The sequence below is a fragment of the Leptodactylus fuscus genome, chromosome 1 (assembly GCF_031893055.1).
Source record: "Leptodactylus fuscus isolate aLepFus1 chromosome 1, aLepFus1.hap2, whole genome shotgun sequence".
Taxonomy (NCBI): domain Eukaryota; kingdom Metazoa; phylum Chordata; class Amphibia; order Anura; family Leptodactylidae; genus Leptodactylus; species Leptodactylus fuscus.
The window spans coordinates 56,851,046-56,864,863 of record NC_134265.1 but is presented as its reverse complement, the minus strand read 5'-3'; positions in this window follow the sequence as shown (position 1 = coordinate 56,864,863).

Below are 13,818 nucleotides of genomic sequence, written 5' to 3'. Positions count from 1 at the left end.
TATGATACAGCCGGCATCTGTCGTGTATGGAGCGAGCTCAGCGTGTGAGCTCGCTCCATACATCCCCATGCGACCCATGACGTACAGTTACGTCAAGGGTCGCTAAGGGGTTAAAGCCAGTTTTTTTACACACAACACATCAAAAAGAAGAAACACACCCCAAAATATATCACCCCACTTCTCCCATGTTAAAAAATTTACAGTTTGTGGCCTTAATCCTATGTACGGACGCACCTTAGGGCCCAAGAGGTCGGGAGGGCCAAATGGATTTCAAAACACAAATTTTGCTTGCAGATATTTTAGGCCCATTGCACATTTCAACAAGATTTGAGTTACCAAAGCAATTGAAACCCCCCATAAATGACACCATTTTATAAGCTAGACCCCTTAAGGTATTCATTGAAGGGTATAGTGAGTACTTTGACCTCAAAAGTTTTTAGAAAATTTGCATCAAACAAAAAAATTTCATATTTTTTTTACACAAAAGTGTCATTTTATAGGCAGTTTTTTTGCACTTATCACAAGAAAATGAAGAAAAACACTCCAAAGTAGATGACTCCATTTCTCCTGTGTTCAAAAATGTACACTTTGTAGCCTTAATCCAATGTATGGATGCACGGTAGGGCCCAAAAAGAAGGGAGCACCAACTGGATTTCAAGACAAAATTTTTGCTTCCAAATGTTTCAGGCCCATTGCGCATTCAAACAAGATTTGAGTTACCAAAATAATTTAAAACCCCAAAAAATGACCCCATTTTATAAACTAGACCCCTTGAGGTATTCATTGAGGGGTATAATGAGTATTTTGACCCCATAGGTTTTAAAAGAATTTGTGTCAAACAAAAAATTCTCATATTTTTTACACATAAGAGTCATTTTAAGGGGGCATTCACACTATGTATACTGAAGCTTATTCTGAACGTAAAACACGTTCAGAATAAGCGGCGTATAAAGCAGCTCCATTCATTTCTATGGGAGCCGGCATACGAGCGCTCGCCATAGAAATGAATAGGCTGCTTCTTTCACTGCGAGCAGTCCCATTGAAGTGAATGGGAAGTGCCGGCGTGTACGGCTCGGCATGAGCAGAGCTTGCCGTATACGCCGGCACTTCCCATTCACTTCAATGGGACTGCTCGCAGTGAAAGAAGCAGCCCATTCATTTCTATGGGGAGCGCTCGTATGCCGGCTCCCATAGAAATGAATGGAGCTGCTTTATACGGTGCTTATTCTGAATGTGTTTTACGTTCAGAATAAGCTTCAATATACGTAGTGTGAATGCCCCCTAAAGGCAGTTTTTTTGCACACAAGGCATGAAAATAAAGAAAAACACCCCAAAATAGATGACCCCATTTCTCCCGTGTTCAAAAATGTACAGTTTGTGGCCTTAATCCTATGTACGGACGCACGGTAGGGCCCAAAAAGATGGGAGCACCAACTGGATTTCAAGACACAAATTTTGCTTGCAGATATTTTAGGCCCATTGCATATTCAAACAAGATTTGAGTTACCAAAACAATTGAAAACCCCCATAGATGACCCCATTTTATAAACTAGACCCCTTAAGGTATTCATTGAGGGGTATAGTGAGTAGTTTGACCCTATAGCCGTTTCACAGATTTTACTAACCTTGGGATGTGTAGGTTAAAAATTACTAAAATGTCCCTTTATCCCCAAAGTTTTCATTTTCACAAGGGGTTAAAAGAGAAAAAGCCCCCCACAGTTTGTTACACAATTTCTCCTGAACACGGCAATACCCCATATGTGGCTATAATCTGCTGTATGGGTACATGGTGGGGCTCAGAATGGTAAGAGCGCTATTTGGGTTTTGGAGGGCAGATGTGGCTGGAATAGTTTTCAGGTGCCATGTCGCATTAGCTCAGCCCCTAAAGTATCAATACAATAGAAACCCCTCAAAAGTGACCCCATTTTAAAAACTACACCCATCAAAGAATGTATCAAAGGGTATTATCATTTTGAGCCTAAAAATGCTTCCCAAAAATTAATGTACAAAATGAAAATTGAAATTTTGAAAGAAATATGCCATTTCGGTGCCCAAAACGTTGCCCCCACTTTGTGTTGTCAGAGACCTGCACAAAAATGATATATGTGGGTGTAAACTGCTGCTTGGGAACACAGCAGGGCTCAGAAGAGAAGGAGCACTGCGCTTTTTAGCTTTTGGGGTACAGATTTAGAGGGACCCTCTGGGCACCATGATGTTTTTGCAGAGCCCTGGAGGTTCCAGGTTCCAGTAAACTGGAATTCCCCAAGAAGTGACCCCATTTTGTAGGGGCAATTTTGGGTCTCTGCAAATGTGACATGGTGTCCAAACACCAACAATCTAAGTCTGCACTCCAAAAGCACATATCGCTCCTTCACATCTGCGCCCTGCTGTATACCCAAATGGCAGTGTATGCCGACATGTATGACACTGGTGTACCCCGGATAACGGACTTAATGCCATATGTGGGTAGAATCGGCTGTTCGGGCACAGAAGGGAAGGAGCGCTATTTTGGTTTTTGGACGTCACTTTTGCAAAGACCCTGAATTGCCAATAAAGTGCAATCTGCAGACATGTCACCCCATTTTGGACATTACCCCACTGATGGGATTTATCAAGTGGCGTAGCGAGCATTATTAACCCCTGAGTGTTGCATTTATTTAGTTTCCAGAAATGAAATCGCAACTGATAATGAGAAGTTAAAAATGAAAGTTTTTCAGAGATTCGCCATTTTAGTGCCCGATATGTTGTGCCCAACTTATGTCATCAGAGACACTCCAAAAACTGGTAAGTGGGTATCCCGGGCACAACAGCTTTTAGAGCGTTCATCTCTGATACAAGTCGGGCACAATATATTACGCACTGAAATGACGTACTCCTGGAAAAATGGTCATTTTCACTTCACACAATCAGCTTCATATTCATTTATGGATAATAAGTTATAGCAACACTTGGGGGTTAAAAATGCTCTCTGTACCCCTGGATGAATCCTTCAGGGGTGTAGTTTCCAAAATAAGGTCTCATATCAGGGGATTCCACATTACTGGCGTTTCAGCTCTGCAAAAGTGTCATGGCATCCAAAAACCAAACCGTCTGTGCTCCAAAACCCCAATAACCCTTCTTCCCTTCTGTGTCCGGCTGTGCCCTAATATCAGTTTATTCCCACATATGACATTACGTCCGTTATCCCGGGTACACCAGTATCATACATGTGTCATACATATGGCATAAACTGCAGTTTGGGCACACAGCAGGGCGCAGAAGGGAAGGAGCGCGATGCGGCTTTTGGAGTACAGATTCAGATGTTTGGTATCTGAACGCCATGTCATGTTTGTAGAGCCTGTAAGGTACCAGAAAAGTGGATTCCCCAAAGGAGTGACCCCATTTTGAAAACTGCACCCCTCAAAGTATTTATCAGGGTGTGTAGTGAGTATTAGTATCCCGGACGTGACTGCACAGCGGATGGCGAAGAGGGAATATATAAGCAGTGCGGAGAACATTGCAGACACCAAATTCCCTACTATGTCCCAGTAGCTCCTATGATTGGGGGAGTCACTCTGGGGGTAACTTTGGGGGTCATTTCTGGTGTCTGTTCCCTCATAAGCTGTAAATCTGGGGTGTCCCCTGATATTCGCTCGCACCGCTTATATATTCCCTTCCTGATGCAGCCAGTCGTGTTCTAATAATTTGGCGATTTTGCGGGTTTTTGTCTTCACATTGGTAGAGGCTATATTTTCTTTATTTTTCTGGTGACGTGGCCATATAAGGGCTTGTTGTTTGCGGGATGACATGCATTTTGTAATGACACCATTTTTGGGTGCCTACAATCTATTGAATATATTTTATTAACTCTTTTTTTGCTGGATTTAAAAAAATAAAATCAATTCTGGCATTGAATTTTCCCTTTTAAATTTTGCGCCATGCAGTGTACAGTATAAGTAACATGTGACCTTTATTCTGCGGGTCGGTACGGTTACGGCGATACCTCATTTATAGTATTTTTTTATGCGATACTAAGTCTGCAGAGGAAAAACACATTTGGGGACATAAATCAGTGATTTTTGCATCGCCATCTTCTGAGAGGCATAACATTTTTATTTTTCACAGTATAGTTGACAGTGTTGGTTGGGGGTTTATTTTTTGCGGGACAACCTGCGCTTTTTATTGGTACTATTGTGGGGTGCATATGACTTTTTGATCACTTTTTATAGCATATTTTCTAAGGTGAGATGGCAAAAAATCCCTACTTCCGGCGGGTTTTTCAGTTTTTTCCGGGGTTTTTTTTCCGACGTTTACCGTATACATTAAATATTTTTTCAGTTTTATTGTGCAGATTGTTACGGACGCGGCGATACCAAATATGCATTGTTTTTATTAATTTTTAGGTTTTTTTTACATAACTCATTTTCTATAGAAAAAAGGGGATTTTGGGGGCTTTATAACTTTATTCATTTTTTTCAAAAGCTTTATTTATTTATTTTTCACTTTTTTTCACTTTTTATTTAACCTTTTTATGTGTCCCTTTTAGGACACTTGATTCAGCAATGATTTCATTGCTGAATCAGTATTACAGGCTGGAGACACAGGATGCACGTGTCTCCAGTCTGTAACAGGAAGCCAAGCGATGTAGACGCATCGCTTGGCTTCCTGAGTATGGGGCAGGATCAACCAGGTAACGGGGGGCTCAGGCAGTCTGGGGTCACTGGCCAGACCCCAGACTGCATGTTTTTCATATTGGCACCCCCCCCCCCCATCTCGCCGCGGGGGTGCCAATCTGACCGGCACCATCACGGAACCGCTTTAGTTCCGTGATCATGTTGGATCACGGAACTGAAGGGGTTAACCCCCCCCAATCGGAGCCCTCTCCGATGAGGGGTTATGGAGCAAGGTCTTAGCTGTAAGATACAGCTAAGATCCGCTCCATTTACGTCGGCACTGACAGGGAATCCTTCCTTGACTGCCCGACGTAGTTTTCCTATAGGGCAGTCAGGAAGGACCTGTCACTGCCGACGTAGATTCCCTATGGGCCGGTCGTTAAGGGGTTAAGAATGACTGGAATGATCCTCCATATTTCTCTGTATTTTCAATAAGCGTCCAATATTCCCCACATTAGACCATGAGCATCCAAAATTATTCAAATAATCTATTGGCACCTGAGTTTTTCAATATTCATCCATTTTTTTTCCAATGTCCATATATCCATAATTACCTAAGTGTCTCCATATTTATCCACAGTCACCCAAGTGTTTGTACGGCATATATATATATATATATATATATATATATATATATATATATATGTAACCATAGATTAAGTATCTTCATATGGATAAATCAAAGTTTCTAAAATTCTGTTTTGTCGTCCTATAGTCCCCCAGGCTTATCCATGTGCATCCAATCCAGCTACTATATCTCACACAGTGTACACCATCTCTTTTTCCTAAAAACTGGGGTCCCATCACTGTCCCTTTCCAGGTGACATAAATCCGGATTTCACAATAAAGTGATGATATCTTACCTCTGGTGTCTCGCTATTAGCGGTTTTCTTCGTAATCCTCAGGTGTCGATCAGGTCTCTGTAAAAAAAACTCTCGCTTTCTGTCGCTTTCTGTCGCTTTCTGGGAGCAATAGGGAGCCGGTCTAATCTCTGAAAGAGCAATCGCTGACTGGCACCAACTGCCGTTTCTTTCCCAGGTTTGTAGCCACATGCTGGGATTCTATTGGCTGATGTTTGCGGCACATGCCAGGATAAGTCATGCGGCACAGGCCTGTGCCAGTTATACTGCAGTAAAATATATTACATGTATTCTGTATCATGAGATCCTGCCAATTAATAGAAATTTTGAAAAACTCAGCATTGAAAGTCACATATAAAAAACAGATCAAAAACATTAACATTAAAGTCATGTCAGGAGAGAAATGTAAAGAGCCTAAAGTATAAATATGTTACACATGGCCGATAGTGCGTGCATCTGTATTCTTATTATACAATAAGGCCTCGTATACACAACCAGGCGCACAGTCAATGTGCTAGCCATGTTTTTCATGACCCATTCATTACTATGGCCCCCTATGGCCGAGTATTTTCACAGCTTGGTGTTTGGGGTCATGAGCAAAACTAAGGATAGGTCCTATTCCTGTCTGTTTTGTGGATCATGCTCACTGGTAATGTGGTGCACGGGTGTTACACGGATGACATCTATGTTCTGTCGGTGCAGATCAATCATGGCCTGGCAACATGCTCACAAACCTTGTACCTCCTTTGCCTGTTGCTTGTGTATTAGACCTCAGCTTGCCCTGGACGTCACCTTGGTCTGCTTATTTGGTGACATGAATGACTTTATATTGCTGGCTCAGACTCTTGGCTCTGAATCAATGGATCTCTGGTATGGTCCTGACAGCTATTCAGATTTCTTAGGCTTGGAGGACTTTGATTATCCATCTACCCATCAATCCTGGACTCCTACTGTATTTCCATCTCTACATAGGCTGTACATTAGGTGACTATATTTATGGCCTTTTGATCCAGGCATTATTTTCCAACAGCCATATTTGGAGTCAGGATAGAATATGCTTCCACTACATCTTACTAAGGGTTTTTTCAACTAGTCTTTTATTTATTGCTGGATCACCATTTCTTGAACAAAAAAAAGCAAGTCTGAACAAAGCCTTAATCCCTTGTTTCTCACATAAAAGTGCTTTTATATGGCAGAAAGTATAAGAAGTGGACATGGACCTGAAAGACAGAAACCCAATCTGCTTAAAAAGCAGTTACATGTGGAAACCCATAGACCCTACTTAAACCATTGAAGAGACAAGTCCTCCTTGTAGGACTTCTCTCTGACAATTCTAAGAGACGTCTGGGGTGGAAAGCTAGTGTGAACCAGTCTACAGTTTTGGCACGGCTACAAATTTAAGGAAATGAGGCATAAGGGAGCCTTCACATGGAGAAACGCCAGGCTCAATGTGTGCTTATATTTTCTGGCGTAGAAATGCGAGGGTAGCGTTTACGTCACGTTTACGCAGCTTTTTTTTTTTTTACTATGAGCGTATTATGCGCGTAATACATTGAAAGCATAGGGAAAAAAGCCTCCCATTGATTTCAATTGGGAGAACACGTATGCCGACTCCCATTCAAGTCAATGGGAGCTGCTTTTTATGAGCTCATTCTGAACGTGTTTTTACGATCAGAATGAGCGCAGTGTTACATCGTGTGAAGGCTCCCTATGGGTGCATTCACACTACGGATATGCTGACTGATTCTGAACGTTAAAACACATTCAGAATCAGCGCGTATAAAGCAGGTTCCATTCATTTCAATGGGAGCCGGCATACGAGCGCTCCCCATTGAAATGAATGGGCTGCTTTTTACTCTACAAGCGCTCCATTGAAGAGAATGGGAAGCGCTCGCGTGTACGGCTTACCGTGTGAAGGGGCCCGGCGCTCGGCTCAGTCCAAGCCGTACATGCGAGCGCTTCCCATTCACTTCAATGGGAGCGCTCGTAGAGTAAAAAGCAGCCCATTCATTTCAATGGGGAGCGCTCGTATGCCGGCTCCCATTGAAATTAATGGGATGTGCTTTATACGCGCTGATTCTGAACCTGTTTTAATGTTCAGAATCAGTCACCATATCCGTAGTGTGAATGCACCTTGTGTAAAAATACACCTGTAAAAATACGCCTGTAAAAATACGCCTGTAAAAATACGCCTGTAAAATGTCATTGAAGTCAATGGGAGTCTTATTTTTACACGTGTATTTTTACATGTGTATTTTGCAAAAAAAATTTGCAAAAATACATGCGTGTTTAGTGAAGGCTCCCTAACATGAAGAAAGAGTCTAAAAAGTCTATGCCCAAATAAAAATGACTTTGTACATGGTATACTGTATATCCCAAAGCAATACCAATATAGTACTACAGCTTGGCCCATTAGAATAACTCTAGGAATGTAACAAGCTTTTATTGGGAATATGTGGAGGAATATAGAAGGTTGCATCGTGTAATGTTATACACACTATTCTTAACAGTGCCCATCTGTCTGCCATGTCTGCGTTTCAGAGCTTCTAATAGGAATATACTAAAAAACATGAAGAAAAAGAATGAACTATGTTATAAATTGCTATAATTATTATGACAAGTGTAATGAATTTTTTTTCTTGCACTTTGGAGACGTAAAATGATAAGACTGTTCATATAGTTTATACTGGAATATATTCCAGTCATGAGGCAGCATAAAAGGGTCTTTATCCCCGTCCTTAACTTTTCCCAGGACCGGCCCACCTACGTAACAATGAGACAGGTAATTAGCATAATGAATGGTATAAGAACTCCTTCTCTCCAGCCTCTCTGAGAGGTTGGGGTGCTCATCTGCAAACTTCTTGGGTTCAAGGACTATGGGACAAATTAGATGGGCTCCATTCCTCAAATTTTCAGGAGATAAAAGCTGTCAGGTTGGCACATCTGCATTTCAAACCATCAATTCAGGACAAATTAGTCCTAATTCAGACAGACAACCTATTTTAGACATCCTATTATTAGACCAAGCAGGGTGGGACACAAAGCAGGTTACTGATGACAGAATGCAAGAAGATTCTCCAACTCTGAATATCATTGAATAGCCAAGTTAATCCACTAAATAACCAAGTGCTCTGCAATTTCATAAACTTTGATTTTCTATACTATGTACTGGATGCAATGAGGAGCGATTAAAGAATCTCTGTATTGCACATCCATTTTGGCAGCTTCCATAAAAAGGTGAGAATTTGTACAAAGGCGAAGATTTTATCTCAAGAATAAACATGAAGAGAAACATGGACACAGGTGGAACTAAAAATCATGGTTTTATTCTTTCCATTAATAGAAAGACTTATGCTTTTGCTTTCTTGGTCCCCTCCTTTACAAGTTTCTTCATCTCATGTCGGATGATCTTGTTCCTCTGTAAAAAGAAAAACAAAGATTGGCATGCTGTAATAAAATCCCCCAAAAAGCCAGCATATCCATACGATTAACTATTGTGACTTGGTATCGTAGTATTTGGCTAGGAGTACACACTTCCACAGACCCTCCAAAATATATGATGTTTAGCATAGTGATTAGAGATGAGCGAACAGTAAAATATTTGATATTCGTTGTTTGTTTCGAATAGCCGCTCAATATTCGACTATTCGATCAAATATCAAACCCCATTATAGTCTATGGGGAAAAATGCTTCGTTTCAGGGGAACCCACCATTCGACTCAGGAGGGTCACCAGGTCCACTATAACACCTCAGCAAATGATGACAACACCTCTGCAATGCAACTGGGACAGCAGGGAAAGCATGTCTGGGGGCATCTAACAAGCCCAAGTCACAGTTTTACCCAACCATCACAGCCTATCAACTACACACTTTCCACACTCAAAAAAAACCTCTATCAAAGAGGGAAAATACTGGAAACCTTCTTTCTTCCCCAAATGGATGGACAGAAACCCAAATTTAAGCTAAAGAAACATTAACAAGCACCCCTTTAAATCACGTTGCCCATGACAACCACAGATGGAATAGGCAATGGGAAATCCAAAACCCCCCACCCTTAACTGTCATTGTGTCTGTGTGTGATGTGGTAAGACCTTTCAAAATTCACTTTTATGGCCCTTAACGTGAGCCTTTCCAAATTAAGTTACAGGCCCTTAAGCTGAGCTACCAGCAGAGATTGAGGCCCTTTAGGCGACTTCAGCCTCTTACCAGCAGAGTTTTTGGCCCTTGCAGTGAGTAGAGCCTCTAACCAGCAGAGTTGGGGGAAAATCAGGGTGTATTGAGCCTAGTAGGAGCACAATTGTGCAACGCTGTTGGTGGAGGAGGAGGAGGAGGAGGAGGAATTGTAGAGGGTGAGCACACAGATGAAACTTCATGTCGGGGTGCTTGACACCGGTGGACATGAAAATGATGGGTCTATCCAGTGGCTGTTCACTTTTATCAGCGTTAGCCGCTCAGCACTGTCAGCTGAAAGCCGGCTGCGCTTATCTGTATTTATGCCACCGGCTGCGCTGAAGACCCTTTCCAAAAGCACGCTGGCGGCAGGGCAGGAAAGGACCTCCAATGAGTACAGCGCAAGTTCCAGCCACAAATCCAACTTGGAGACCCAATAAGTATAGGGCGCAGAGGGATTGGAGAGGACAGGGCTGGTGTCGGCCAGGTACTCCCGCAACATGCGTTTATACTTGTCCCTCCTGGTGACACTAGGCCCCTCAGTGGTGGTAGTTTGGCCAGGGGGGGCCATTAACGTGTCCCAGACCTAGGAATAAGTCTTGCAACAGAGTGTGCCCCTGCCGGGTGTGGACCGGATGACAGTTGTTCGCCTGTTGGAGGAACTCTCCTGTGTGCCGCCAATGAGAGTTGATGGAAACATCTCCATAATATTAAGCACCAGTTGTTTGTGGCAATCACTTATTCAACTGGGCCTCCCCTCTACCGGAATAAAATTACAAACATTAATTTTATACCGGGGGTTGAGGATTGCAAAAATCCAGTAGTCCTTGCTCTCCAGGATTTTGACAATACGATTGTCAGTTGAAAAGCACTCCAACATGTATTCGGCCATGTGTGCCAGAGTGTTACTTGGCATCACTTGGCTGCCCCCACCGGAATGGTCACTCTCCATTTCCTCCCCTTCCTCCTCCATTTAGCCCCAACCGCACTGCAGCAATGGGACACAATGAACTTCCCCGCTAGCCTCCTGTGTGACAATGAGATCTGCCACTTCGTCGTCCTCCTCCTCCTCCCTCAATATATGCTGTGAAGCGGACAGGAGTGTGGCCTGACTATCCTGCTGGGATGGTTGTGCTCCTATGCCTGACTCCTCAGCCTCCAACACGTTATCCCTGATGGCGATTAAGATTCTCGCATCACACACAGGAGCAGGATTGTGACACTCACGAGTGCGTCATCCCAGCTGACCCTCATGGTTGACTCCTCAAAGACAAGCAAGATCTCGCATAAGTCTGCCATCCATGGCCACTCATGGTACAGAAACTGCGGGAGCTGACTCTGAGGAACCCTTGGGTTTTGGAGATGGTACTCCATCAAGGGTCTCTGCTGCTCACACACTCTACTCAACATGTGGTACGTCGAGTTCAAGCATGTGGGGACATCGCACATCAGCCAGTGTTCTGGCAGATGGTGGCGTTGCTGGAGGCTTCGGAGGCTAGCAGCGGCTACTATGGACTTGTGAAAGTGGGCGCACAAGCGCCGTACTTTCACCAGTAGCTCGGGTACATTTGGATACGTTTTTAAAAAACGTTGCACCACTAAATTGAACACGTGGGCAAGGCATGGAACGTGTTGGAGGTTGGCAAGCTCCAGAGCCACTACCAGGTTGCGGCCGTTATCACACACGACCATGCCTGGGCCCAGGTGCAGCGGCGAAAACCATGTTGCTGTCTCATCAAGGAGGGCATCCCTCACCTTGGAGGCAGTGTGCTGTCTGTCTCCCAAGTAGATGAGCTTCAGCATTTCCTGTTGACGTCTCCCCACGCCAGTGCTGCAGCGTTTCCAGCAGGTAGCTGGGGTCGATGTGATGGCGGAGGCAGAAGAGGAGGAGGAGGAGGGTGGTGGTTCAGAGTTCCTGCCAGGAATGTTGGGAAATGAGGTAGACCGCCCCAGATTGTGACCCAGTCCCAGCCTCAAATACATTCACCCAGTGTGTCATCAGTGAAATGTAGCGTCCCTGTCCGCATGCACTTGTCCATGCGTCGGTGGTCAAGTGGACCTTTGTGCAAATTGCGGAACTTAGGGCCCGCCTGATGTTGCGTGACACGTGCTGGTGCAAGGCGGGGACGGCACAGCCGGAGAAGTAGTGACGGCTAGGGACGGCATAGCGAGGTGCCGCACTTGCCATCAGTTCACGGAAGGTCTGAGGTTCCACAAGCCGGAACGGTAACATCTCCTGGGCCAGAAGTTTGGAGATGTGCGTGTTTAAGGCTTGTGCATGGGGGTGGGTAGCGCTGTATTTTTGCCTGTGGGTTGCTGTGAAGAGGCGCATGAAGGTACAGGAGAAGGAGCTAAGGCAGGAGAAGGAGCTGAGGCAGGAAAAGGGGAGGATGAGGGAGAAGTCTCCAAAGTGGTGGAGGCAGATTTGGAGGTTTCCTGGCTGCTGGTCTGGACTGCAGCGCCAGCACTGGCAACAGTGGGAGAGGCAATGGCGGCAACGCCGGATGACGATCGTCCTGCGTTTGCTCTCTGCCACTGAGCCCAGTGCTTGCCTTCCAAATGACGGCACATGCCAGTTGTATGGTTGCTCTTTTCAGAGCCCCTACTCAGTTTCGAGTTGCAGAGTGTGCAAACCGCAGTATATTTGGCCGCCACACATACATTAAAAAAATTCCACACCACCGAAGACCGTGGCCTCGATGTGGGAGTTTTTCTAGGCTGGCTACAAGAGGGAACATTTTGGGCCCTGCTGGCTGTGGCCTGGCTTCGGTGAAGCACCTGTCCTCTGCCTCTGGATGTGCCTCTACCTGTAGCCACCCTCTTTGGTGCTGCACTTCCCTCCACATCTACACTGCTCTCCCCGCTTGACATCCGCCCTGTCCATGTTGAGTCAGTGTCCTCATCGTCCACCACCTCCTCTTCCAATTCCTCTGACGGCTCATCCTCCTCCTACTCTTGCACACATGGCAACATCCTGCCCTGATGGCAACTGTGTCTTGTCTTCGTCGTCACTGAGGGCCGATTGTTGGTCAACAACAACAACAGGAGATAACGGATGCCCCATTGTTTGTGCATCAGGACACAGCAACTCATCTGTTAGTTCTGGTGATTCAGGATGTGGTGGGACAGAGAGAGGGATAAAGAATGGACTCGAAAACAGCTCCTGGGAGGTGGGAAAGGTGGGATTAGGTTGCTGGGAAGACTGGGCATGTTGTGAGGAAGGAGGAGGAGACTGTTGGGTAGGAGGAGGAGTTGAGGTAGAGGCTGACTGGCTGGTGGAGAATGTGCTGGAAGCGTTGTCCGCCAGCCATTGTAACACCTCTTCCTGGTGCTCGGGCCTGGTTAGGGTTGTACCCTGCACCCTACTTAATGTGGCCATCAAGCCGGAGACTATGGGGAAGCGCAATGCTTGCTGCCGCAGAGCAGTAGGCACAGTAGACACTGTTGGTTGAGCGCAACCTTGCTCCACATCTGCATTTCCACGCCCCCGTCCTTGACCCCTTGCGCTAGCCTTACGCATTTTTTGAGGTATTCTAATGCCCTTTTTATGGTCTATACACCCCAGAGAAAAGCTGTTTGTCACGTATATAGTAAGAAGTAATTGCTGTGGATTCCTGCTATGTTTTTGGGTACACCCCAGAGAAAAGCTGTTTTTCACGTATATAGCAAGAAATAACTGCTGTGGATTCCTGCTATTTTTTTGGGGGGACACCCCTAATAAAAGCTGTTTGTCACGTATATAGCAAGAAGTAACTGCTGTGGATTCCTGCTATTTTGTGTGGGAACACCCCTAACAAAAGCTGGTGTGCATGTATATAGTAAGAAGTAACTGTTCTGTATCCCTGTTTTCCACCATCCGTGGAAAGCTGGACTCCTGTCCCTACAGTGTATAGCTCTGAGAAAAGCTGTTGTTGTTCTTCGGTTTTTCCCTGCCTATCTGAAGCTAAACCCTATCTAGCCCTCAGCAGATCTCTCTCCCTATCTCTGACCGCAAATCTGGCGAATATGGCGACGGCCGTTCTTATAAATGGGAGGTCACATGTTTTCGTCAGCCAATGGGTTTTTTCAATTTTTTTCACTGCCTCCGTTGTCGTAGTTCCTGTCCCACCTCCCCTGTGCAGTTATTGGTGCAAAA